Raw genomic sequence first — 27,843 nt, forward strand, 5'->3', positions numbered from 1 at the left:
TACTCTAAAGTATATAAAACTAATTTACTATACTCATTGGAATTCTAAAAGATATTTTTTTAGGAACATAAAATTAAAAATATTGACGTCATTCAAAAATATATAAGCACTAAACTATATATCCTATAGCGATGGCAGGTATAATATTGTGTAATAAAACTCGCTATTAGTAATATCGTGTACTACACATTACAGACTGTAATGGTGGGGCCTTGATTTTTATATCGCAAAACAAGTATACTATATTTATTATAAACATATACCTACCTCAATCATTTGCATGTTGTGTATTTTAAAATTATAATTTTGTCAAAAAAGGATTTTTTTTTTTTATTGCATAAATGAACAAAAATATTATTAGGTATAACAATGTGTTTATAGATAGGTCTCTAGCCGTTTAATGTTTATTTATTTATTGATTAGGTGACAATCGAATTCGTTGCAGTGATAATCGTGCACGTGATTTGCGGCAGTGTTTCCTGAAATGTACGCAATATAAATGCAAAGCTACTCGAATGGTTTGGGATTTTGTTTTTAAAAATTCATATTTTATATTAGTGAGTATACCTACGTATTCCACGAATCAAACGATCGAAAAATTTATTTTGACTTTTATTTTTTATTGTTTACATTATTTTTGGTAAAACTTTAGAATTTATAATACGATCGAATAAAACAGACAAATCAATGTGTTAATCCTCTACAATATAATTTTTTTTTGTTCCCCACGCAACTTCGTTGCGGATGTGAATTTGCTTAAATATATGATTAGGCGGGCATATTAAAAAAAATAAATATATTTTTTTAATATACGTCAGACTTTTTATAATCGATCAAATATCAATAAAAATTTGCGGTTTGAGGTTTTCATATTATACATTGGCATTATATCCACGCGCGTTGACACACTCTGTCCGACCAGATAAACTTATATACCTACTCGTGTTATACGTTATTGCCTTTTACCGTTGAGTATAATATACGATTGTGTGCAGGTAAGCATTATATGATCAATATCGATGTACCTTGTTACCTATACGTATTAAGTGTATACGTTATACAAAACAGAAAAAAATCGACGGTTTTCCATAAGCGCGTAGAGCGAGACGCAAATAAAAACAGACAAAATGATAAACAGAAGGGGGGGACGAGAACGACGGCCTGTGGATTGGAAAAGGAGAACGACGATTCTTTTACGCGCCCTTGACTTTCGCTTTGTACAATATAAATTATAATAATATTATTATCTATATAGTATATAATACAGTGTATATAGCTCTGCTACTGCGACGCTGAGATAATATCGGTTGTCCACCAGATAAAAGGTTAACTTGAATTCGTTTACAATTTTGCAAACATAATATACTTCTTTTGTATAGGTACATAGGTACCTGTCTCTATTACACTTGTTTAATATGTGTACTGCAGGCTAATCACGTTATTCATGCAGATACATTATAAACTTATATATAAAGTGTATTATATCGTTACGTGTAGATAGACATTAGTTTCTTAGACTATATATTATTATTATTATATAGTCTATTAATCACATACACGGTCACATTTTATTTTATTGTTGTTTTATATTGTTGTCTTCGTATAATTGCGAGTAGTTTAAAGCAATGGTTTACAAGTCAATATACCGTTGTATTAAAACGACAAAACGATTTGGCATAAAATAGAAAACGCTCAAAACGACTTAAATTTTTAAGTATATTATATTATATTCATTAATTATTAAGAAATAATTATATAGGTACCTACAATCACCTTAAAACATCAATCGTACAAAATTTGGGCATTTTTATGAATTAATCGTTTATAATAATATATTCTGCCATTCGGGTTAAGAAAACAAACTCGTAATATTTAATATTATATGGAAATATAGCGATAAATACGACAGTTTTAAATGTGTGGCTAGGTGTACTCGTATACATAACTGTTGGTATTAATATTAGCAAATATTTTATCGTTGATATCTTTAACTAGTATGCCGCTGTACGATAAAATTGTTTAGCCATTTTTAACATTCTACTTACCTATAGCTATTGTGTGTTTCAGTTATTTTATGCTTAGCTGTTTTTATTGTTCGCTATATTATGGTTTCGCGGTTTTGTCGGCGTCTCGAAGCACCGAGACCAGACCAGTTAATTTAAATAAAACCAAAAAGACTCGAGTTCATGTATATTATATATCACATCGTACAGGGTTAGATCGTCCCACTGTGATTTACTATTTCATACAGTGAAGGTGAAAACGGTAAATCTTGCCGGCTATATATATATACCCAATATAATATATATTATGTATGCAATACATCTATAAACAAGAAAATATATAATAATATTTATTGGAGTACTCTGTAAAATGCTGCAGTATTATTATATACGAATAATTATATGTTACGTTATATACGGGGTCTTACATATTTTTAATCACGGCTGTATAAAACTACTTTGTCCTGAGTATAATATATTATTATATTGATGGTATAGCTATGTTTTTTAATAGTAACTAGCAAATATAAATGTACTTAGATTTTCAGACACACATTATTCTTGTGTTGTTCAGATTATATCTATCCTGAAATAACGTATCGATAATATTTTACTATTCTATTTTTTATTTTTATTTTTTAATAATACGTCTATACGATTAGAAACATATATTTATGTATTTAATTTTAATTGAGTCACATAAATTTTTCTTAATAATAACTTAAAAAGAATAGGTAGGTATGTATATATTATATACGTGGACTGGCAGTGTTCGAATTGGACTATACAATATATTATATATCGGTAGTAGGTGGACGCAACTTACTTACAAAGAAAAAAAAATAGTCTTCCCATCTACAAATGGTTTTTTTTCTTTTTTTTAACCTGATTTCGCCGACGGGGACTACGCCCCCGCGATAACCTGTACCTTTCCGGTGTTTATTTAAATCAATTAAATTATTTTCACGTGTGAGCCAAGTGCTCGGCTTTATACATTATAGGTACTTCCTCCACTAGCCTCAAATCGATCATTATATTATGCAACGACTCTGATAGTGGTGGAGGTTGTCTGTTGTGAGGGATCGGCGTGTTTTTCCTCCCCATACATAAGGTTTTTGCCACTTAATAGCTCGTTACCTCGAGCTTATATGATATTATCATTACGAGTACATAATATACACAACTCTGAAAATCGGTTAAGGTCCGTTTTGTTTTCCAATCGATTCGATCAAAAACCGCAGTTAATAATATTATGCGCAAGGAAGGGGCAGATGCAGATTGTTATATACTTACCATGTACAACAATACAAACAAAATTTGGTCCATACATATTATTTACCATCTGTATCATCATAGAGCTTCGATATAGTTATTATATACGTTAGGTTTTAAACACGGTAGATAATTTCCGCGTAACCGTATACAACCGAATACCCGGTAATGTTATGGTTTCTTCTATTATTGTACCTTGTGTTGTGCGTACAAAATAGTAATAGTATAATGCGTGTACACAATACTTTTCCCGCGAGTTTCAAGATCAAACGTTCTTAAAATATATGTGTACCTACATATAATACATTCACTATACACACAAGTGGTACCTATATAATAATAAATAATAATTTAATATTAACCGCACTCATCGGTATACGAACTTGATTGGATATTAATAAAACATATTACTCGTTTCAACTGCAGTTTTAATTAAAATATTATTACGTGTACGTTTTACCGTTCCCTTGTAACTAACTAACCACAATCTATACTTGTTGTAGCCCCTGATGCCGTGGAGCAACAAATGTATCGATTGAAAAACATTAAACGAGGAGAAGGACACGACGGATGGCGTGGTACACGTCCATATAATGACTATATATATATATATGTGTGTGTGTGTGTGTACAGGAAATTTGTGTCGAATTTCGATTTGTTCAGTCTGAATCGTATCCGGAAACAAACGGTCTCGGTTTATGAGTAATTATAAATAATTGAACCTTCGAATGGAATCTAAGACGTAGGTAATATTAGTTGAAACCGTTCATTATTTATTGTGCGTGTATTACATGTTATGAATTCAAATCATACATAATATGACATATTATCATAGTATGTCCAGTTAAATAATTCTAAGAGTTTTTAAATGAAAAATTACAAATATTTTGTCTTTAATACATATATGTATACATATATAATAATTGAGATTAAAATATGTTTCCAAATACTTCACCATATAATTGTTTTAAAAGAATTGTCACAGCATAGCAATTTTTGCTTTAACATTACAGCGTGACACATGTTTACATTATTTTTTTTTTTCGTTTCACGTGGTAAATATTAATGTTTATTAGATGAAATGTATTTCATTTACTAACGTATAATATATAGCGTGCAGTATAAAATATATATTGACTGAGGTCAGGATAACGTCAATAACTCAAAGCACTGGCTCATAATTTCTCTGTAAGTCTGGTACCAAGCAGTTATGCGCTACTGGGAAGTCTTACAGTGGAAGTTTTTCAGAAAACATTTTTAGTGTTTTGATTGAAAAACAATTAAGTATGACTGTGAATACGAAACGTGAAAATTTATTATATTATATTAATAATAAAAAGGACCTCTCATAATGCTGTGACCGATCCCTGGAATACATATTATTATATGGCGTTTCCGGAGAGAAAAATTGTACCGAAGCTTATAAAATATTTACTGACGCATGCAATAATCTTCCGGAAGTCAAAAATGCACGGTTCAAAAGGGGTTTTCGTTTGTTTCGCAAAAAAATAAATGTGTTTTTCTAAATAATAGGCACCTAACCTATATTATAGGTACGATTTAATATTAATATACGAGTACCTATGTATGGAGAACTAAAGACAGCATTGAACAACAAGTTTACTCTGAAATCGTTTATAATTTATGCCAGTGGCGTGGTGAACATTTATAAATCATGGTGCACAACATAATATATTTCGATACCTTCCACCCTTGATTATTTAATAAAATATAGGTATAAATGTATAATAGATATAATTATTATGATTGAATATATCTAACTGTTGTTTCGTAGTATTTTTTATCATAATTTATCCAATCACCCACCCTCCGACTATAAAAATGTTATTTTACCACGTTGACTATAAGCGTTCTAACACGCTTATCAAGCTTTATGCAATTTATTATCTATTGATTTAAAAACTTTACAATTTTGGTAACTACGTCCATACAGAATCTATTTTATTTTATAATAGTTTACTTAAAACTATATTATAATTCATAAATGATAACATTATATTAATATTATGAATTATGATTTAGGTACCATATTAGTATAATATATATATATTTTTATATATAATGTGTGTACTGTGTATACTATATTTTATAAAATATTTTTACTACTTACCTTAACTATTTTTATATTACCATTGTTCATGTGCCATATAAACAATAGTGTTTATTACAAACCTGGGTATTATATTATAATTGATTCGTGTATTACACGGACAGCAATCAAAGCGTCACTTTCATTTTTAACGAATTTATTACTAAAAGCCAGTGACAAATGACACGCGGACTTTGCACCCGTTTATAGTGTTATAGACTGCAATTAGTAATTACACCGCAATCCATGATCGAGTTATTTTAACATAACCCTGCCCGGTTCCCGAGTGTTGGCGAAGTAACGTTGTCAGTGAAAATAGTTTTGTTTGCCCCGTTATAGCCTTATAAGTTATAAAGATACTCGTATCCGGGGCAGGTTTTCGTAACAATTTAACAATTTCGAATTTAGAAGTTAGAGATGTAAAAATTTTTAAAAAAAAAATACTGCACTCATAATAAATTATGATCACATTGTTATAAAAAATATTATGATGTGTTTTAAAGCTTAGTGACCAATATAGGTACGTAGTATTTACCGATACTGTTTCCAATTCGAATAATATGTATTATAATTATTACTCGATTAGTGTCGGATGTCGTAATTGTAAAAAAAAAATCAAATTAATGTTTAAAATACTCAGATTATATTACATGCAGATATTATTTTTAAAAGTATTACATCTCGTTAGTTATATTGTGTTCAAAAAATGTATAAATTTTTATAAATTATATTTATATTTCAAACTCGTTTCTGTTTTGAATTATTGGTGTAGCCGGCCGACACCAATTAAAACATTATACATGATACATCATGTATAATATAAATGTTAAGGTTAAAATAGTATTATATCATTTTGAGTCTGTGTAATAAATTAGAATTAATGTTCTGAGAAATTAGGCAACTGTAAATGCGATATTCTCAAAAAATATAATAATTAACATTGCATAAAATATTGTGTTCGAATGAAGTAATAATACAATCTGTTCTTGTTTAAAATGTTTAGAGATAAGACAAATTTTTTTCTGAACTTGATTCACCGTAGTCGTAGGTATTAAACTTATTTGATTTATAATGTATATACTATATATAGACACGATAACGCTTGATTTTTTTTTTAATACAAATGTATTACATACATTTCCAACAAAGTAAATTGAATTATATTTAGTTCATTATACAAATGTATAACAACTGTAGTATTCAAATATGAATGAGTGTAAATTATAATCAATTAAGTAAACTAAAATTTTGATTCCCAAAAAGTCACATAGGTCCAAAGCAATATATTCCTTACAATTTACATTATCTTAAATATAATATATTATATTATACTTCTTATGTGTCTGCAGTTTAGTAATTAGTAAGTAGGTAATAATAATCTATTAATCTACCTAATTAAAAATACTGTTCGATAAAATTAATGTTATTTTTTTACGAAGGTACTTATAACTCTCTAAATTTCTTTTACACGCAGTTTAATTAAATAGTTTTTCATAAACTCGATATGACCAAACATATATTATTTGTGTTCGTTCCATAAATGGATTTTATATAATAATTTATTGATTTGTAGGCCAACCACAGCATAAAGTATTTTTATGTTATATTTGAAATGTTTAAACGATTTATAGAAATAACTAGGTTAGAGCAATTATTAAAATATATAACTGTTTCGTAACAATTATATCGATTAAGTAAAATTTTTAATTTATATTTTATACATAAAACTTATCCGAGATTCGTTATTTTGTGCAAAATTGAGTAATACAATACTGTTAAAATTATAAAATATATCAAAATAAACAGATAAAAAGGTTAGGTTACGGCGATAAAAAATGATATTTTGAATAATTATCTAAACACTAAAACAAAGCTCATAAAAATGATTATGATTGTAGTATATAGTAGGTGTATATACTGTACACAGTGCGATAAATATTTTTTTGGTAATACTTGAACTTTTAAACATCGTATTATTTTAAATTCAACAATACCCACTTGTATAGTAAATAGGTACACAGTATATACTTATAAAGTTTTAATGTTCCTGGTGCAAATCACGTGACACGTTAAGATGATTTAAAGACGTATTTGTGGTAATTTTCCTTATCATATTATTATTATTATACTATATTTTTGTTGAACTGTTAAGTGTACCTATAACGCGTGATTATTTACATATAGATAAGAAATTTCATTGTTTTTTTCTTCTTTCGAATTGTTACTAAATTGCGTACGAGAAATTATAATGTATTATGCAAATAATAATTTTTGTTTTAAATTTACGAGTTTGTAACCAAAGCATAATATTGTGATAGCATATTATAAGTAGTTACCTATTATTATTATATAACAATATCATATATTATATTATCATAATATTGTAATAAATAGTAATAAATATTTTAATATAATTTAATTATATTTCAGCTAGGGATAATATATTCGATATTTTGATTAAACAGAATTTTATTAATTTATGTCTGGTAACAGTTTTTAATTTGCTGCTATAGTTGATAAAACTTTATTAGAAATGGATGGCAGTATATTATTGTATATTTTAACCTAATTTTAGACGACTAGCATCAAACCACACTATTTGTTTCGTTGTTTTTTTACATCGTTTAGTAACAGTGATTGTTTGATCGTGTGACGGATGGCAACTAGTGAGTGATTTCCAAATTCTGTTATTTCGATTCTTTTTTACATGTAATTTAGATGGTTAATATCGTACTTTTTTCTGTATAGATCGTAATTGTAAGTATTCATATTTTTAATGAAAAAAAAAAACCAAAACTGAGTGTGGTGTTTGGCAGTTGGAGTTGAAAACGTACCACGCTCTAAGCATAACCACGGTGTTTAGTACAATCGTCATTGTATTGGAATAAAAAAATAGTATCTTTAATAGTCCGAATCTGAACGTCGTGTTAACGACATTCGAGGACGACTGCGGCGGCAACAGTACGGCGAAGTGCATCGATATAATCTTTCAAACTGCATTAGCAGCTGTAATAATGCACAACAATTATATTGTTGTTTTGTTGCACAAAATATATATATATAGGTAAATGTATGTGAGCTAAGGCACGCTATTTCACAAGGGCTTATAATCTGAAATTCAAACAGCACTCACGAAATATATAAATCGAACGTGCGTGCATCACTCGTTCCGATAACTATGACCTTAATTTATTTTGGACTAGCATACTATTGACATTGACTGCGTACGGTGTACCTGTATTATAAAAAAAAAAAAAAAGCCGTTCATTTGTACAGGTTATCAAAAGATTACAAAAGGTTACAGCGCCAACACCGTGTAAAACATAAAATACATATTTATTATTATTATTTTTTTTCATTTATATATAGGTTTAGTTATATATCATTATAACCGTATAGACCTTGGAGAGCGAGCTCGGAAAAACTTTAATACGAAATTTTCTATTGTTATTATTTCTCGGCACTGTGAACCCGACCACAACTATTTTTATATTTTTTCTTCGTCTTCGTACTGTACTACTGTATACATGTATATAAGTCGGCGGAAAAACGTTATAATACGCGTGTGCGTGCGCGCGCGTCGTTTCGGTTTGCCGCCGCGAACGCCTGCAGCTGCAGAACGCCAAACTTTAAATTGTATTCTCACATAACGACATTTGTGTATATTTTATATAACATATTGTATGTGTTTTGCGTTATCCGTCAGAAAACCGAACGCGGTGGTCGATAATATTATATTATATACTTGACAAACAAAAATAATAGAATCTCTTACGAGGTCACGTGCCCAAGGCTGTAGTGTAAATTGTGCTGTACAAAAAAAAAAAATTATACCATTGTGATCGCGAGGCGTACACTCGAATTTATAACGAATAACATATAATATTACCTATACACGTCGACATAATTATGAATCGAAAATATCTCTCGTTCGTATATTATAATTTATTATACGTATATACGAACGAACGAATGACCTGACCTAACCTTATATACCTAACCTAACCTAACTGCTACCGAGGTATCTCATCTGCAGATGTATAATTTATTATGTGTGTGTGTTTGTTTGAACGTACATGTATTGTGCGTGAAATGCAGATGTCTAAATGCTAAGGTGAAGCGATTTTTTTTCAATAAATACGACCACCAGAGAATGTTATAGTTCGTTTTTATTTTTCGAATATCGTTATGCACGCCTATAATATTATATATATATACATGTGTGTGAATAAGTAATAATATTATATTATATGCAGTCACTGAGCGTAGGTATTTTTACGTAAATTTTTATTCTTTTTAATTCATTCGGTATTGTTCCGACGTTTGTATATCATTAGGGCTATTATGATTTAAATATCGTATTAATTTTTATTATATACAATATTTATACCGACTTTGACAAGATACGTTTCAAAAACTTCTGAATAAAATAAATCAATAGTTTTATATTACATATTTTTATTTATTATATTTCGTTAAAAACATGCATATTTTTACATACTGTAATATGTTCTATATCCTTTTATGTTGTATACGCATATATTATTATGTTATTGTATTATATTATGTTGTAAAGACTCTTATCTAATACAAAAATATCAAACCAAATGATCGGTATTTACGTGAATACATTAGTATAAACGTCATGACTGTTTAATGCTTAATTTTGAGGGATTGTTCAAGGTTTTGACATTATAGATCATTCATATTCTATACACGACCTATAATAAGGGTGCAACATAAACATGTATTATAATATAGCTCGATGTGAGTATCAAAAATCAACGAAGACGATTATTAAGTATTATTGTATAGGTACAGCATCGTTCTACCATCAAAACAATTTACAATTTTCCATTTTATGTTTATCAAAATTGTTGATAGTTTTTCAAGCGTATAAACTATTCAGAAATCGTAAATGTATTTTCTACATGTCACTTGTAACTACATTCTTGTGGATTTACAGATTTCAGTTACTTTTTTAACCCAATCAAAAAAAATTATGAATTTATTTATAAATCCCAGCCTTACATGGCTGCAGAAGGTTTACTTATTATATTTATAAGAATAAGGCATGTGTCAGAATTGACAATAATCGTCTTTTGAAATCTATCGTGTGCATGACAGATGATTCACGCTCGTACAATAATAACATGAACATAACGTAAATTCAACGATATTAAACCACTACAAAATATAACAAATACAATATTATATAATAATATTCGAATTGACATTATTTTTGAAATGCTAACAAAATACAAATACATTAGCTACGAGTATATTTCATTATTTATATGAGAGAGCTGTGGGCCAGTTGAAAAATTAAAAAATTGTTGGATTCAATAAAATCACTCTACAATCTACATATTAATAATTAATAATACCTAATTATTTTTATTAATTTTTCAATTAAATATTATTATGATGGAATAATTATTTTATATTATTGCAACAATAAAATATTTCAGTAGTGTACTGGTGTTTGATATCAATCTACAGAGGTTTCCAGTTCAACTTGAGGCATGCATCAATTTGGAAAATGTTCAATTTCCATAGACCACTATATACTTGATTTGATTCCAACCCCTAAAATTTCTCTCACTTTTTACTTGCATGTGACCTTATGTTATGTAGACATTTTGTTTCAATATTAAAAGTTGATAAACAATAACCAGTTGAGAACCATCGATTGCTGTCTATCAAATAATATTGTGTACCATTTGCACGATTTCCTAACACCGATGTACGGTACTATATATTCTGATTTAATACAAAGAATATAATAAAATCGTATGTACGTCCGGCTATGTTCACTGTTGGAGAGTGAAATATCTTGTTTGTATATGGTGTCAGTGATGAATACGGGATTTTTAAGTTACGATCTCATACAGCATATTATATTACTACTTAAATGTATATTATAATATACGACCGTCAATCAAAATAACACTTAATTGTATTATATATTAAGAGCTCGATCGGCAAAGAGTGCTGCGACAGACTCAGTGTGCTACAGCGCACAGGTGCCACAGTAGATCTTGTGGTACGTCGAGAAATAATCCAATTTATTGTTCAATCAAAAGGTCGTGTCTTGTAATCAAATAGTTCGTGAATATTTGGATATTTCATTTCGGACAAGACCACTCTAATAGGTACTACAGTATTAAATTGTATATAACGTGAATAATAATAATCATTAATCAATACGCCAATATAGATGTATGTATTATATTATACTGTATATTGCATAAACGACCGCTAGCACATTCCTAATATTTTTTATAATATATTTATAATAAAATAATCGCGTATGCACGACGACACCACGGTGTTCGTCCGGTTCGTATTTTATTTTATTTTTTTTATTTTATTATTTGTCGTTTAAAATTAAATTTTTTTGTAATCGGTCACTGGCTGATAATAATTTAGATTCCATATTATCATTTTTTTTTTCATTACATCATCATAAAATTATACCCTAGTTCTAAATAGACGCATAATTTTACAAACATTTTGCAACAAACTATGTACGCATATTTTCTGCACACAGTACACCCGATTAAGCAATTCGGCAACATAAATTATTAATTAATAATTTCTTTTCCGACATGTTCACTATATAATTCCGTTAGTAGATGCTTGATAGTTGATTACTTCACATTGCACAAATAGCTGTGCATAATGTATAATCGCGTATACATTATTATTATTCTTATTATTCTTATATTATTATATTACAGTGTGTGTACGTCCTTATTAGGTTGTTATTATCACGATTTGTCTCTTCTCTCTAAATTGATCGGTTTTCCCATCGCTAACGGTTGTCTAATTTGACTAGGTAGTTTTTTTTCTACTTTTCTCCAACGGAGCTGTTCTGTTTGTTTTAAAATGTTTAAAATATTAAAACGAGACACGTATTTTAAAGTGTCTTCATAGAATTTTATTTTATTTAAATATCCCAAAGTTCCCTCATATATATATATTCGTCATAATAGAACGATTGTCTAAACGGGCTATGGGTGTATACACTGCTGCAAATAAAGGCGTACATCACACTCTATACAGTATTAATTATAATAGTAATATACTCCTGTGCTCGTGATATACGATTTTTTGATACTTAGGCTTACGATGTACCAATTAACTCGACTTTAGTCACAGTAGTCAAATATAATTTTCTCTAACGTGCACTCGTCGATATGATAATAAAATGTGTAATACCTAGGAATGATCTCATTATAAAAATACGGTATACACACGACAATATGACATAATATCGTACGAATACAAAACGTTCGGGATGCACCTATAAACAATATAATATACTATGATGCATAATATTATTATAATATGCGTACGATCTATACGTCTAAGTGCTGTATTATAGAATAACTGACAATATATATATATATTATATATATGATACCGTGATAATACGCGTTCTTCAACGTACGACGCATCCTTCGCGGTGAGCGGTTTAAAACATAATATATACCATTTATACACAATATTGTTTTTCTAGTCGTCACATAGATTTATAACGTATATAACCTATGTAGTACCTACCTATATATACGATATAATGGAATAATTAACGTCGTACGTTTTTCCTTTCTCTTTTATTTTTTCATCGCGTATTTTACTAGCGCGCGTTTTAATATTTCGCCGAGTACCTAGCTAAAGGCTATAAAGTATCATAGGTATAATAGTCGTATTTAATTAAGGCCGACTAACACGCGGTTGATGCGTATATAATATATATGTATACTATATGCACTGCAGAACGCACGCGCGTGCTCACCAAACACACACACACATACCCCCAGCAGCAGCTGTTGCTGCGAGTATATACCAGGTATGCGGTTTATCTTATATTATACGCTAATATTATATACTATTATATAATATATATATATTTTAATACTGTCTGTATGCGTTTCGAACGTTTTTCCGTACAAAACCACCGCCGCCGCCGCCGCCGTTACTCGCGTACCCGGGCAATTATAAACGTTTAAATCCAGCACATAAAAAAACACGCGTATAAAACCATATAATACGCTGTAGATATGTAATTGACGCCTAATGACGCGTATCTATTATATATATTATTATATATTATATTATGTATAGACGTCAGCGCGTGCACTTATTTGTTGCAGTTTTAAGTTTTTAATTTTTAATTTTTTTTTTTTTTATTTCTCCTCGTTTGCGAGTTTTATTACTATACACATAGGTATATATATATATTCGCACAATTATATATGTTTTAACGCGGCGGTTTTATAATTGATTTCAGAAATCGTTCTAAGCGCGTTTTACGAATGCACCGCATACATAATGTGATAATAACGTTACAGAGGTGCATATAATGTGCTTTACACCTGTATAAGTGGCTATGAGTAGTAATGGCCGTGCCACGTACGAAGCGCGAGCGACCACAGATTAAACGTAATTTTACTGTCGGTCGAAATCTTATTATACGTATATATAATATTATTTAAGGTATATATACCATTCTGCAGTGTTAATAGGAGTACCGAGAAAAACGCCAAGTCTCGTCGAAATAATTTATAACATTATATATCATTATAAGTCGTGTGACGGGCCTCTGCGATTTTTGCCATCCGTCAATCGCGCTCTTCGTTATTTACTATATCGTTATTACATAATATTATATAGGTACAAATCATTTAAAACGCGCGGTAGGTATATGTAGGTACTGCGGATGTCGTGCCACGCTGCGTTATAATAAAATTATTTTATTAACACCGTCATCAAACGCGGTTATTGTCATATACGTATATATATTATAATAAAACGTATCTTATATATTAATATCATTTTAATAAATTAGTTGTACGCGTATTGTGCGTATATTGGAATTTATAATACGTAGGTACTCGTTTTTATTTTTCTGATTTTTACAATTAATAGATAAAAAAAATAGGTGGGTACTATTTCTTTTAGGTATTTAGGTACTATAGAATACCAATATATGTATAAATATACGATTATATCTACCTATTTGTTCGCTCGAATGCTAACCGCGTGCAATCATTCCAAAAGTGCAGTAGTTCAATCGAAATCCCCGATTTATATACTATATAGATACATCTGTGATCTTAACTGCTGTATTTGTATATACATGATAAGCTAATCATTCACTTGCAAATAAATCGATTATAACACTACTATGCGAGGTATTATAGGTATAGCGTGTGGTTATTGTTTCGATATTACCGATTATTGAAATATTCATAACTAAATTTACTATTAATACATTCAAATTTTATGTAACGGACAAGTAACACATACCGGTGAGAGTTTTTCGATAAAAACGCCCCTAATCGTATAACGATTAATGGTTATTTGATATACATACGCTTATACACCACATCGCATACCTACCGGCGTGTTTTTATAAATCTAAAATATTAAACGATTTTAGGTGAATTTAATACTCCGGTATAAAATAATAACTAATAAAATATTCGGATGAGAAGTTTCTGAATTATTTAATGTATGTTCGTTTATACTCAGGATAGGTTAGGTTAGGTTTTAAGTTTTTCAAATAAACGATTTACATTGAAAATCAGTACTTATTTAAAAATTCTGTATGCATATATTATATGTTATATTTTAATAGGTATGCCCAAATGACCGTATAAGATAACTTCAATTACAACTTATTATCCAAAATCTTTTTGTTAAAAATATACTGAGAAAATATTTTTCCTTTGAATTCGTTTATGTTTATATTAGCCGGCACAGTTATTACCAAGGCTCAGATTTAAAGCATATGTTTTTTTTTTTTTTTATATATGAAATAGAAATCTAATTTTTATATATAAATTCGTTTCACGTCATTCCAAATAAACCAATTTATATTTGCTTTTTCGGCTTTTTTTTTATGTAAATGCTCTTTTTATTTATTTATTTCAGCTATAGAATGTTTATATGTTTATTAATATGCTATTATAGTTATAATAAAAAATTGAATAAATAAAAAATGTAAAAACCCAGAATGCGTTATAGGAATTGGATTACTATTGTTTTCGTTATCTATCGTTTATTAAACTATTATATAATAGATTATCGATCTACATATATCATAGCCGTCAGTACCTACGGTCAGATATACGGTCAGTATGCCTTTAACATCGATATCGACCATTTCGAAATTTAAGGTTTAGTGTTGTAATTTGAAATCTCTTGTGTGAAGTATGCACCGATCAATTCAGTGGATGAAGAGAGTCGTTTTCTATGTATAAAAATATTCCGTCGAACAATATAGAGTCAGTTTCACTACTGCAAATCTAGAAAAATACATGGTAATTAATTCTTTTTTAATTTAAATTATTTTTTCAAACTTTTTTTATTAATTTTCATAACAACTAGTTCGTGTTAATTTTAGTCATGTTTTTTTTTTGCTTTTTTAAAAGAATCGTGTGTTTTTTTTTAATTGCTATTATTATGCTTTAAAATCCGAATTCTAGTTATTACTTCTAGCAATTTTTATTGACAAATATAATGTACAATATACACAACTGTATAACTAGGTAGCCTAGCTAGCTGTTATACAATTAAAATTTATAATTACTTTGAAATAAGCGTTTAATGATAAAATATGTCTATATAATTATATATATATATATATATATATATATATTAACATGATGTTAAGTCGAAGTTGAAGTGTGACATTCTTGAGATCTTGACATTTTGAGAATGTATAATTGCTCGATGTTAATGGAAGTCTGCACTGTTCTAAGTGTTTTGTAAGTGTTTTTAAATTTAAAAGTTGACGCGGACTATACGAAACTGTCTGTTTGTCTGTTGTACAAAATGATCAACGAGTTAAATAATCTGTTGTATAATAATATAGAAATATAATGTATCGAAAAGACTATCGTGATTAAAACTACCATCAAAGAAAGTTGTAATAATCAAGTCAAGTTTTATAACTCTTAACGTAAAAACATTTTAAAGAAATAACTGACAATTGCAGACTTCGAAAACATCAGCAATCGACTGTTTGATTAATTTCGAAGCAGTATTTATCTAATCAGGTACTCGATTTCAAAAAATCTAGTACAGTATCTTGTAGTATTACCAGCATTATATTATAATTTTAATTATTTATATATATATATATTATATTAAAAAGAAAATTAATACAGTATAACATCGAAAAATAATTTAAAATCAAAACTAAATTCACAATGTATCATTATTTTTAATACATCCAATTAAGTTGAGCTTGTGACTAAGTACAGAAATGAAAATGAATTAAATATTAATTTGGTTAAAGGCAGTATTCCTATCAAACAAAAACAAACACAATATATATTTAATTAATTTCAAGTTTATTATTTTATACTTTTTAATTATTTTGATTACAATAAGCAATATATAAATGTAATTCTTAAACAATATAGTTCACAGATATATGATAAAATTTCTTTAAAGTATATCTTAAAACTTTTTAATTGAAATACTCATAAATCGTGAATCATGATTTAAAAGAATTCAAGAATATTAATCTTTCTTTTCGTTATCTTTACCTATAAATAGGTACTTAATACTTATTCATATTATCAAATATTTCGGAAAAAGTTATTTTTGTTTGAGTTAAGCATTCTTTTATAAAAAAAAAAAAAAACAATTGTGTTATTGGTAGACAGTAGGTAGATATGATGTACTACGAACATTATTAACTATAGTAATTCGATACGTTATATTTGTTACGATTATGCCGTTGAATACCTTTTAACAAAATGGTGTGCCTAAACCACGCCTATCACATATTTAGGTATTCCATGTGTGAATGGTTCCATTGGTATAATAATATATTGTATCGTGCAATACAATCGTTTAGGAAACTAGAAGAAAATCATTTTGACGATTAGAAATAAAATTTGGAAGCGAATCTTTGTTTGATAATCGCAAATTGGGATATCGATAAATCGAGAATTTTATTTAGTTAAATCACATTTTATATAAATACAAAAGTTATTTTAACATTTTGAACCAATTTTTAAATTGACTGATTATGATTAAATGAATACAAATCACAATCAATCCATTAAAAAAATTAAGTGTAGATTTTTATAACACCTATTGACTGCATGATAATTTGGATAAAGTTGTCAAAATCGTGGAAAAAATATAGGCTTATAAAAAATGATCGATTATTTATTTAGATTTAGTATATTTTTTTACCTTACTAATTTTGATAGCTTAAACATATAGATATCTAGAAAATTGTATGTGCGCTAAGCTTAAAATTAATGAAAAAAATTAACAAAGATATTATTTTGTATGTATAATATAATCTGAAGTTTATAACCAGAATTTTGCTTAAAGTTAAAATGTAGGTATACTTGAAAAATCATTATCTTAATTCATATTATATAGAAATTATCATTTTGATGACAATAAAAACTTTTATAGTAGGATATTGCGAAGTAAAATAATAGATTATCGTCCTATAGTAATAAATAATAATACAAACATTTACAAAGTTCTTGTGGAGAAAACAACAGAGTATAAAAGCTGTACTTTTAGCTGTTTTAATATTTTAATGAAGTTTAACCCCTGTATAGTGATGTAGGTATACATCATCAATTAACATTATAATATTACACGAAATATCTTTTCACGCTTTCTTCAACTTGGTCTATACTCTATAGGGTAATGCTATTAACTATTATTTCAATTGCATGAGTTAATATTGTAAAATATATATTAGGCACATTTGCACTGCACATTTTTAAATTTGGTTATCAGTTGTTTTTTTTTAAATTTTTAGTGTATCTTACCGTCTAAATCAAAATTTCAACAAGAATTTGTAGAGTTGTTTAAACTTGTATACTAATAGGAGTATAGGTAATGATCTAAAATAATATAGGATTGGGAAATATAATGATTTTAAATGTAGTTAAAGTAATTGATAATAATATAGTAATCTATAAACATTTTACAATTTTTAAAAATTGTCTAAGTATATATATAATGATTATACTAGATCTAATATTACATATACGTTTAAAATGTTTGTAAGACTATTTTTAAGGACTTTATCCTTATAAATATATTATATACTAAATAACTCGGAATCTATTCTCTAAAATACATTGAAATTTAAAAAAAAATTATAATCTTCCAAATAATTTACAGTAAAAAAGGTCGATTTTCGTTTGAAAAAAAAGATGTTTTTATCATAATAGAACACTTTTTAAATAATATAAAAATCTAAATAAATTAATAATTAATATATAGATTTTAAGTAAAAGTCGTAGGTACATGAATATTATTGCTTATTATTACGGTGTTGGTTCATTTTTATTTTCTGTAGTATAATAAGGTTTTGCCATTTAGTAATTCATCAAAATAAATGATTAAAAACAATATAATTTAATAATATAGGTACTATACTTTACCCCACCCCCCCTCCCCCGGGAATGCTTTTCCGTAAATGATAATATGATTCTTATAAAAGGCCATTTAAATCACATACTGCTGTAATGAAGAGATATGGTGAAAACATTCAAATATGTATGGGTGCATTGCCGTTTGCCATTATTTTTGTTCATTACAACACTTACAAAATGTCACCTTGCAGGTCTGTGCCTTGTGGGCATACGGTTTGTCGGTTTGATAAAAAATGGTTTTAGAAAAAAACATCAAAGACCGTTTGAATAAAATTCTACAATGAAAATTGAATGTTGTTTTTTTCTCCTCACTTATTAATACTTATTAAATTATAAGTACGAAATAACTTTGTTGTCGAAGACAAACACCAATATTCGTTATGTGGATACCTATAATAAATTATAGTAATGAGAATTGCACGTACAATTGTAATATCACATAATAATATCAAATGAAAAACACGATTAAATAGATTAAAATAATTGTCTATAAATTGAAACCACGGTGAAAAACAATAAGTCCTGTAAATTATTGTCGAAAGCAAGTAAAATATTTGTAGCACTTGTACATATAAGTATTTGAAAAACACATTATAATCACTTTTTGATACACGAATAACCTTGATGATAATAAAAATACATTATTAGTACCGTTTAAAATTATAGTTATACTTCAAAATTCAAATAAAAACTAAATCCATTATGGGTGGGGTAGATACCCCCATCCCCCCCACTTCGTTGCACCCACTGTAAATACGTTATTTGTCTTCTTAAACATAAACCGCCGTTATCTGCAGTGCAGTTAATCGACGTTTCGGTATTTTGCGGTATTTAGAATTCAGATAATAATATATTTTCGAATTATAACTCAATCGGTCTCCTCCAACTCTAATAATTTTTATTTTATACGTCGTGTAAGTAGAAAAAAATACGTATTTGCGTTATTTTGTATTTAAATCATAATAATAAATTATAAAATTAATCGGAAATGACGAAAATAATGACGATTTCGTGGAAAATATGTTCGAATATGTGACTTGTGCACTAAAGAAACGTTATAGTACCTACCTACATATTAAATTGCTTGTGAAACTGCTTTATTTTTATTGATTTTTCTCCTGAAAATACTATTTATTTTTAAATTTAATTATGTCTTGACATTTCGAGAAAAACTACTTAAAACGAACGCGTGTCCTAATGATAATCGTTTATTATTCATTTTGATTTCTGTTTGCATTTAGAATGACAGTAGAAATCTGACAATCTGAAATCCTTTTCTCTATAAGTAAAATAATATTATTCTTATATTATATAAAAATAATTAACAACTATAGGAAGCAGAAATTATATTTTTGTAGCTCGTTTATTTTCTAAATAATATAACTTACAATATGCCTTGTTGTTTTCAGAGTAATTTTTCTATTCTAGATCATTTTTATTTCAGGACACTTAAAGATTTTGGAAAATTAACATTACAACATTACAGTCTGTGAGTCATTATTTGTTGGAATTCAGAGTACATAGTGGGTGAGTAATAACAATACTCTATAGTATATTATTTAATAATTCCCTATTTTATTTTACGTTTTATACATTATAAAACATAATATTATTTTTAAATGGTGGAGTCTTTGAAAATGCATTGAAAAGTCTAAAAATATTACCTAAAAGTGTCACTGTGAAATACTAAAAAAACAATACCTACTCAAATATATGTACCTACGTATATATTGTGGCACTCACAAATAACAAAACTATGCATTATTTCCATGTATAAGTTTCCAGACATAATGATGGCCGTGCGTGTACACTGCAAGTCGCCTGCAGTACGTCGAAGTCACATTTCAAACGCGTATATTATATAGAATCGTACACGCAAGTATTAAAATGCAGTTTATATTAATATAATATCTAATATGGTATATATTTTTACATATCATATATTATGTGGTATGGGTATCAAATAATAATGTGCATATAGTGCATACTGCAATTTATGTATAGGGCCGATATTGTTTGTACAGATATTTTCGTGTTACATAACATTATTATAACCTCTTGGACAATAATCAAACATAATACACATTATTATTAGACATTCACACTCACCCACACACTTTGCACACACTAATATATACACAATATACCAAAGTATTATCGAAGAAAATAATACAACAAAAGAGTTGCAGCAGGTATGAAATAGGGTGGGACTCAGCCCCGGGTGTGTTATATATATATTATATTATTAGTGTCGTGATATTATACATATATAGATTTGAAAGAAAAAAAACGATTGTTTCGTAAAATATATAATATCGTCCTCGAATTTGAAAAACAGTTTCGAAAGGAGCTGATGGTGGGTCAAAACCGCACTCGCTTAAACTTCTTTGCACGCTTAGAATTATTTCGCTGCAGAGAAAAACGATCTCTCCAAAGTACCAATTGTTGTATACTCGATTTCCGGTCGCGATATAATACATATTATATATATATATTATATGTTATACGACTACTTGAAACTTTTGAGTGAAGTATATACGCCCCTCCTACCCGAAACGGTGTTCGCTGCGGAAATAATAAAAAAAAAACGCTATCGTATAGAACTGATGTAAAAATATATTATAATATACGGTGTATATTTTTCGGTTCGTTTTGAAAGGTACCTATACCATTAAATGTAAAAAGATTTGACGATATAACAACACATAATATATAGATAGATACACTTATAATAAATAATATATCGTCACTATAAATTACAAACATAGGGACAGTTTGTAGAAATAGGAAAGGATAATAATGGATTTATATGTTTAACCTGCTTACCTGCCTATATATTGTCTTATTATAGATTCTTGACGTTTTATTCATATCAACAACTATATATCGGGAAAAAACAATACATTATATAAAGATACAATAAGGTATGGTTCTTTTATCAACGTTTAGAAATAGTTATATAGGTTTACTACGTTGTATACGTATGTTATAAAAATTTTAAATGAATTGTTGATTTTTTGGACCAGAATCGAATTCTAGAGAGGAAATTAAATTTGGGTCATTCAAGTATTCAACAAAGAAAAAAAAAGAAAAAAAATACTGCTGTTAAATAATCAAAAAAAAAGGAACGCTGGGTGAGACAACTATGTAATAATGATACGTAGGAAATATATATTATAGAATAATATAATACTCGTTCGCCAAATCAGAAAAACAAAAATATTATTTTTTATACACTCGCATTACGCTAAATGTTAGCATTAGGCAACCAAATTTAACACGGATGCATTTTGTACGTGCAACGATATGCAACTATACGGTGATAGCTATTATACCTATACTTATTACGCGTATATATACTAAAATGTGTGTGTACACTAAAATCGATCGAGTTTCTTGAGTTTTATTGATATACCTATTTTTTTTTTTTTTTACTTTTTTTAAACATTTTGTGGCCTGAAATATTTATTTTGGTGACCATTATTATATTCAGTGGAGCGTATCCAATATACATCATCGGGATGTTTATGTTTTTTGTTGTTTCTCGTTTTGCGTAGGTAGTTCTGTACATATATAATAATACATGCCATTTGCATTATACATATATACACACAACTATACCGGCTAATATACACGTAACGCTCGTGCAGTGTACAATATTATACGATTTCGAAAGTTGTCCTTCACCCCCTCCCCCAATCTATCTGCTGTTTGAAATCAAGTGTATAACATATAATATTTAATACAATACGTCGTAATAATATTATATATAATAATATATGTAAAATTTATATTGTACTCGCTTGCAGACGATTTCAGCGTTCAGCCTTTTGGGTAGTTTCTTTATTTTTATCGAACGAATGACCTCGGCGCCGCCGTCTGCCACAGAACTCGAAAATATCTTTATGGATATGTGGCATTAAAATGCATAATAATATGTAAACGAAAATAAAAATCATCGCCAAATATAGTGCGATGTATTATATATTATACATCTATTTATATAACGCAGGAGGCGGTCTGGCGCCAGCGGTCGATCGGGGACGATTTCGAAGTCGATTACCACCCCCCTTAGTGAAACGCTCAATAGTCAATCATCGTTATTATTTAACTAACAATGATAATTTAGGTATATTTTATTATTAATATCAGTATGATTTATAACAATTAATCGTCATATTATATTTGAATAGAAGTATTGATCCTCAAATAGGAAAATATACCTAATAACTCGGTTTATCGAAAAAGGTTTGGCCACCCCTGGTATAAATGTCAGTAGTATACTGTACATATTTGGTGATGGATTGTTTTCGGTCAGACCACGACGAATAGGTAGTATCGGCTTACAGTAAATGCGTGATGTGATAACCTCTCGCAACCAAACGAATATTATAATATTATGTGTTCTCTGTTATAGTGTTGTGTATGCATGTACATGCACGAATACATACATACATATGTTTATCATTTATATGGCTCCGGTAGTATACGATATATACTTACCTACGATCGGAGCCGAACCCTTAGAATGAAATTTGTTCTGTTTCGTTTCACGTCTCGACAGTATGGGAGTTGTTGAAATTTTAAACACACGAAACGTATCGCTGACAAAATATCATGATACGAGCATGCGGCGATTAGATACCGACTCCGAATGAGCTTTGGTATAAAACATTAGGAAATTGTTTTATTACATTTTATTATTTACGGTTGAACTGAATTTTTCCCGTCAATAACTCTGATATTGTTAAAGCATAATATATGATATTATAAGCGAAAGAGACAAAACAGAATTTACGAAACACGATTATATTATTACTATTATTATTGTTATTGTGTAACACTTAATAAACTACAAATTGCCTTTTAACTGTAAAGCATAATATTATAACATATAATAATAATTATAATATAAACGGGAATCGAGTTGACTATAATATTGTTGTACTTGTCGAGATTGTATACAAGTACCTGCTTTTTTTTTTTTTTACAGTTTATAATACATTATTAAATATTAATCGAATCGAACTTTTAGAGATTTTTGTATATTAATTTATTTGTCTGTGTATAGCTCAGGTATATTATGTATATTTTTAAGTTGCAATTTGTTTTTAACACACGTATGACGTTTATAATATTATATATACGTAATACGTACCTATATAAAAATGGAATGTATCATAACTTGTTTATTTTCAGCCATATTATTATATCTACTATACAAATAAAATAAAAATAACTTCTGTTTAAAAATTAATTATAATATTCAAACGAACCTATATGGATATATACATATTTACATAAAATATTGAGCATGTGTAAATATCATACATTATAATATTTAATGTGCATTTGTATTCTTATTATTTATATATATATATATATTATTCAACAATTTATAGTCAAATCGGCATGCTAATAAACGTGTATAATAGGTATGGAAATAAATAACGACAAAATATGTGTTCTATTGGTTGCAGAAAACACAAATTTTTGGGTTTTTTTTAGAGGAGTTATGGCCACTGTTTGATTTATCTACTCGGAGTGTTTTGTAGTGCCATGAACTGTAACTAAACTCTTTATCTCGACAAGAAACTAGTTTCGGTCTAAATGTAAATGTAGTTTTTATGCTTAAAACAAAAATATCACTATATTTCCACACGTACCTATCATTACGTTAAGCGTTTTCGAAAGTAAATTTGAACAATAATATCACTAAAATAAAAACGATCGTATTTCGGTTTAAGGTTATTTGGTTTTGAATAATTTGGATTTTTATTAAAATTATAACAGTTTTGACAATCGTTAATTTAATTAATCGCTATTTAATTTATAGGAAATCCGATAATACTGTCATACTTTTTTTGTTACGTAGGTATGCTCATCGAGGAAATATTTAACTGCCTCATTTCCAAATTTGGCAGTTTTATTTTTGCTGCAATCTTTATTGGTAAACTACCATAAACTGATTTTTTATGACTTGTTACTGAGGTTGATTTTCATAGACCACGTATATAAGATTGTTTAATAAATAACTTCAGCTGCAACTGTTTCAGATTAAGTGGGTGTATATTATTTTCAGTATGGTTTTTACACCTTTACAGTTTTACACTTCATAGAAGATTAAATTTTCAAATTGATTTGTTTCAAAACAATTTTTTTTTTAGTTGTGACAGTTTATATACCTACAGATTACTGGGTATATTGAATATTCTATGATATAAAATATATAAATATATAATACAAGTAACAAGTTTGCTGTCTACTTTTTCGTTCTCAATAATTTGTTGATGATTTTTATCTAAAATATACATATTTAATTGCATATGTGTATCCGTGCATGTGTTGAACTATAAAAATATAATATAATTATTATATAAGAATCGTTTAACATTTAAAATTATTACACATTTAATAGTTTTATACAAGTCACACATTATATTCCAAAATGCGTGAAGGTGCGGTTCACGAATGATTTGCTGGTCAGGATATCGATCTATATAATGTAACATTGTAACTGTTTTTGGCCCATATCCACGTTTTTTTTGTTGCGATATTGAAAAGTATACGTAATAATAGTTTTATAGTATACCTATAAATAACACTGCACTCACTGCAGGTACCTATGAGAATAACCTTAATATACATATTTATAATGTATGTATTTATCATGTATTTGTGTATATATGTATATAAGTATGTTTTAGATTAATTATATTATATTGTTATAAATTATAATATGAAATGATAAATTATTAAGTACAGTACTTATTATTAAACTGTATATTGTGTATATTATAATCTATATTATTGTAAAAAAACCTATTTTAATAATTTGAGGTGGGTAGGTAAGTAATAGGTAGCGTATATATGTTTATAATTTAAAAATATATGTTTCACTACGCAATAAGTAATTCGTTTTAATGTTGAAAAAATGTATATTACGATAAGGAATAAAAATTAACAATCACGATGCACATATATAACACCACATAATATAATACTTAGAGTAAAAATAGTAAATTGTGTTAGAGTAAAATGGTACATGGTCTGCAAAGTGCAGATTACCGAATTGCCACCGAGTTTTCGATACATCATAAAATAAAAGAAAAAGAAAAAAAGACACACATAACTACGCGCTAAGAATAAAATAATTGATTCTCTATATAAATGAGCATAGAGTTTTTATTTTTTTTTTATTGATCATTTAGCTTAATCTTTAAAGATTATATTAGCATTATTATAATACCTACTCGAAAAATGTGTCGAGTTTACATTTTTTTTTTTTTTATCTACAAAGTCTATTTTTTAATTATTACTATATTTGTTTGTACTTAAAATGTTAATCTATTGTTCGTTGATGATCTGGTAAAATGTTTTCTTTTCTATTGGTTTGGTATCGACAACAATCTGTTCAAATCTTTTTATAGTGATTCAGGTGATTTTGTTGGCAGATCTTCTTTAGCCACTAAGAAACCGTGAGTTAAATTTGTAAATACTTTAATTTACCTAATGACCACTCGTATTTTCTATCTTTTTATTTATGAAACACTATTATCAGATAATAGTGTCTCAAACAACTGATTCTGTTGTTTTTTTATTTCTCTTAATTTTTGATTAGGTTTTTCCAATATTTTTTCCCATTCTAACGAACAGATATTTTTAATTTAATTTATATGTTCTCAGTTTAAGTCTGTATTTATTTTTTATTCATTTCAACATCAAAAACATGTACATATTATACAAAACAAAATTTAATTTATAATGTTGATACCTACTCCATGTAAGCATTGCATGTGATCTAATGTTGACTTTTAATTATACGATAATAATTGAATTGAAAAATGAAATTTTACGACGGACAATCGCAGCTGAACTCAATAATTGACAGTCTGAATAATAATAAAAACATAATTGTTATAATGTACGTAGGTACCTATATATAAATACGTATATAATAATATGTTAAATCAAAACGATAAACATATGTTAGTTTATTCAACGAAAATAATGAGATGTGTCAAAAGTGTAATTACTAATTATTTTATGCTTGACGTTCGCCGCGAGTCGATTACGAGAGGGGATGTTTAAGATTTTTTATAATTGCGACATAAAACAAATCGTACAAATTATTTTCCGGAATTAATTAACATCACACACGTATGTAAGACATTACAGTGTTTGAAAAATATCGCCGATAACTACTGCAGCTTCAGCTACAGATTATGAAACCGCGGGTGTTAAACTGTTGCACGCAATCGATTCGAAAAATCGAAATCGTTTTGAAACACGGCTCGTGTCGTACGCGTTTGACTCGTTTCTGCTTGCAGTAGTTATATCTAATAATACTAATATTATTTTATATCATGTGTGGTATTATTATAGTTTGTAGAGGTATTAGCGACTCGTGTATTACCTATATAACATATATATATATATATTCTTAAATAGTAGATCAATCCAAACGCTTGTACAGTCGATGCGTCGTGTACTCGCGTATAACGAAAAACATAATATACACACAGTGTAGAATTTTTATTAACTTTTATTACTCCGCGAGACGGTTATTAATATTATATTTGAGGGTATTCAGGTCATACGGAATGTCTGACAAACTATTGTGCACACACACACATATTATGTATAATGTATGTGTGTAAAAGTACAAAGGTACAGTATACATTTATGCTAAAATTATCGATTCATTTATAAAGAAATACAAAAAAACTAACCCGTTATAGTTTAAAGATTGCATTATAATATATATAGTATGAGAGTAACGAATTTCAATAATAATTATGTAACAAAAATATCGGATGAATAATACGATTATATTTGTTAAAAAACGACTAATTGAATCATTTAAAGTAAAATCTATTATAATCTCTAAAAAAAAAATACCGATGTATTTTTACTCGCAAGTATCGATCATTTATGTGCATAGACGTTTAATAAAATCAGATAATATCATAATATAATGCATTTAAATATTATACTCGATGTATTTTATTACGCCACCATT

The 27,843-nt window shown here is 28.0% G+C and overlaps 1 protein-coding gene across 1 annotated transcript in view; it reads left to right on the forward strand.

The window, feature by feature from the left end:
- The window catches only part of LOC114128046 (mushroom body large-type Kenyon cell-specific protein 1-like), a 111,409-nt gene that overhangs the window by 10,188 nt on the left and 73,378 nt on the right, over positions 1–27,843 (forward strand). The window contains exon 2 of the mRNA XM_050202707.1: positions 20,266–20,348. The gene's annotated coding sequence lies outside the window, so the exon portion shown is untranslated. The remainder of the gene's footprint in view (positions 1–20,265; positions 20,349–27,843) is intronic.

The sequence above is a fragment of the Aphis gossypii genome, chromosome 3 (genome assembly GCF_020184175.1).
Source record: "Aphis gossypii isolate Hap1 chromosome 3, ASM2018417v2, whole genome shotgun sequence".
Taxonomy (NCBI): domain Eukaryota; kingdom Metazoa; phylum Arthropoda; class Insecta; order Hemiptera; family Aphididae; genus Aphis; species Aphis gossypii.